Source organism: Myxine glutinosa, chromosome 6 (genome assembly GCF_964187855.1).
Source record: "Myxine glutinosa chromosome 6, kmMyxGlut1.1, whole genome shotgun sequence".
Taxonomy (NCBI): domain Eukaryota; kingdom Metazoa; phylum Chordata; class Myxini; order Myxiniformes; family Myxinidae; genus Myxine; species Myxine glutinosa.
In genome coordinates this window covers 60973324-60976661 of record NC_136266.1, presented here as the reverse complement: position 1 = coordinate 60976661, position 3338 = coordinate 60973324, and the positions used below count along the sequence as shown (strand labels likewise).

The 3338-nt window shown below is 45.3% G+C and overlaps 1 non-coding gene across 1 annotated transcript; it reads right to left on the bottom strand.

Moving 5' to 3' along the window:
- On the bottom strand, positions 1–116 carry LOC137430415 (U5 spliceosomal RNA). The gene has a single exon (XR_010985057.2). It is a non-coding gene; the product is annotated as a U5 spliceosomal RNA (small nuclear RNA).
- Positions 117–3338: the final 3222 nt, after the last annotated feature.

Genomic DNA, 3338 nt, shown 5'->3' with positions numbered 1-3338 from the left:
GCCCCGTATATAAATACAGGGCATCAAAAAATATTTAGACTCATGAATGTTCCTCTCCACGGAAATCTTTAGTAAAAGGCGAAAGATTTATACGAATTGAAGAGAAACCAGAGTATGATTACCAAACCTAAGGCTCAGCCTTTATTCATGAAGAACACACTGACATTAATGGAGTTTATATAATCATCACCAATAGATGTTTTACTTCATTCTCTCATTTATAATATAATACCTTATTATAGTTCATCAGTATTTGCTATATTTTTTAGTTGATATTGTCATCATTTGACGATTATTTGTTCAAAGTGAACGCGAAACCTCATTCATAGGGGTATCAACCAGCCAATCACAGCGCAAATTGTAATGACGTCATTTAACCCAACCTGAGCTCGATTTGAAGAATACCCCGGAAGTAAGCAAATCTAACCAACACAGCATGATTGTAACATAATTGTTTAATTATATTCTCTGTTTCTTTGAATATTCTTCATGTTTTTTTTTATTTTGCCGAGGGGAACATCGCTCACCCGTCGCGATTTACATCTTATTAAGATTTAGTGACATTTATTTAAGAGTAAAATATTATTCCAATCTCTACTGTTCTCAAATCGGAAATCATGCGTCTTTGACTTTGATAACGTATTTACGAAATACAAATAATAAAATACAAATAAATAATAATCCGAACGACGAGCATGTGGCGGGCGGACGGCGCTTCAACGGCGCGTTTCAAATATAATATATATTTGTTCAACGATCAAATGATAGATTTCTTATAGTTCATGCTATCTATTTATAACTTATAAAAACATCTTCATATTGAAAATAAATGACATTGAGTGTCATGTTTATTGGTTAACGTGCTGCCGATGGTGGGACTGAATGCACAATGATTGGAGTACCGAGCGCAAGCCAATGGCGGAAGGCAAAGTCAGGACGAGAAAGTGCAGCTCGGTTATAGGATCCTCGTGCTTCGGGTCATCACGTCTTTGGAGCCGCCTTGTCGACCTCAAGGTCTTACAAGCCCCGGCGAGGATGTTCAAGCCGATGTGTCCCTCGCCTCCCAAACCTGTTTACAACGGGACTAAGTGATGAGGATGGTGTGTGTGTGTGTGTGTGTGTGTGTGTGTGTGTGTGTGTGTGTGTGTGTGTGTGTGTGTGTGTGTGTGTGTGTGTGCGCGCGTGTGTGCATGTATATATTTGTGTGTGTGTGTGTGTGTGTGTGTGTGTGTGTGTGTGTGTGTGTGTGTGTGTGTGTGTGTGTGTGTGTGTGTGTGTGTGTCACTATGTGTGTGTATCACTATGTGTGTGTATGTATGAGTGTGTGCATGTTTGAGTGTGTGCATGTATGTATGTGTGTGTGTGCATGTATGTGTGTGTATGTTTGAGAGTGTGCATGTATATATGTGTGTGTGTGTGGCACTATGTGTGTGTATGTATGAGTGTGTGCATGTATGTGTGTGTATGTTTGAGTGTGTGCATGTATATGTGTATGTGTGACACTATGTGTGTATGTATGAGTGTGTGCATGTATGTGTGTGTATGTATGAGTGTGTGCATGTATATGTATGTGTGTGTGTATGTTTGAGTGTGTGCATGTATTTGTGTGTATATATATATTGTTACGGTTTTTAGAACCTTCACTAGTAAATTTTAGTAAATGTTTCCCTTATAAATGTCCCCCTGTAAATATTCCCATCAATTGGCTTGTTAAAGATCGCACCCTAGTTGGTCCATGAACAACACGTAGCGAACCATAGGACCTCTCCGTAGTTATCTCATTATTATGTGTTTCAGTTAAGGACCTGTTCCCAGTAGTTGAATCTGCGTTGCATTAATCAAATAAGATAGGCCCTTTCAATTTCCACAATCATCTCCGCTCTTCAAATTCCCTTCAAAAGCGGTGCGAGTGGTTTGCTATCTCCCCACAAGACGCCATTGCCCATGTGCTCCATCTCGGAGAAGAAGGGGGAGGAGCCGCCAGATCACGGGCGTGGCACTTCGACTCGTCATTGGAGGTGGAGTCAGCAAGCCCTTACCGGCCAACCAACCGGTGAGCGAACCGGTAGGCGTGCCCTCGGAGCCCACGGCTTGATACGGCCACGAGCGATAAAGGCGGGCGCGGGGGACTGCTTAGGCAGATGAGTGATCCAGCCGAACCAAGAAGAGAGAGAGAGACGTGGGGGTGCTCGCATTGCGGCAATAGTTCGAGACCCTCTAGGGCCCTATTGTCGCCGGTTGTTGAGACGTGAAGCTGCCGGCCGCTGTTCGCCTCGAGCCCGGAGCGTGAACCTGGAGTGAACTTCAACGCTGTGCCGCTGCCTGGACCCTTCTCTCCCTGGCGCATCCTTACCATCTGCCTGGGCCCACCTCTCCCTGGCGCAGCCTTACCATCTGCCTGGACCCTTCTCTCCCTGGCGCATCCCTACCATTGCCATTCTCCCTGTCGTGTAAGTCTGTACGTGTTGTCTGGGGTATAACATAAGACTCCTTTAAGGCTTGCCCTGTGTATCTTCTTCTTCGTCCTGTATATTACTTTCGTGTCTCTTTTGTTTTTTTTTGTACATAATTAATAAATGTCTGTTATTTCTTACCTTTGGTTTCTTCTTTCTCGTCCGATCGCTTTCGTGATTTCTTTCGATTGAGTACCTGTGGCACGATTTGGCCAACGCTCGGAATCGGGTTTAGTCTCTTGATAACGGCTCGAACCGCGGATTGCTAAACCGCTCGGCAAATACCATCTTGTCTGTGGTTCGAGCGGTACTTGTCTCCCTGTTTTGTGGAGGGATTGGTAAAGGTATTCCCGGAGAACACCTTGACCAATAACCCTGATCAATTCCACCCCGCAAAAGAGCGTTACAAGTACCAGGACCAGAGACGGCCAGATTAACAGGCCAAGGGGATTAAACCCCACTTGCTACGGGGAGTGCCGTCTCTGAGATCCGTAAGAATTGGTGTCGAGGAGTGGGATTGGACCCGAACCAAATTTTTTAGTCCATCGGGAAAAAGAAATTTGGTCAAAATTTGGAGCGGCCGAAATTTTATTATATACATCCAAATTAAATCGTGCCATGGATGATCAAGGCGATCGGATGCCGGTAGGGGAGGTAGAAGAGGGGTTAGATGCAATCCAGGACTCCAGGGAGGAGGAGAGCAAAGAGGGTGCGGTAGCGGGGGTTGCAGGCGCACAAGATGGCGGCGCCTCGCACGAGGTTAGAGGGGCACAAAATGGCGCCTCACACGTGGCGGCGAGAGCCGTGCCCTATGTACCAACGGTTGTAGACATGCAATCATTTATGGCTGAAATGGAGGCCTTTATGGTCAAGACCAGTGAGCAA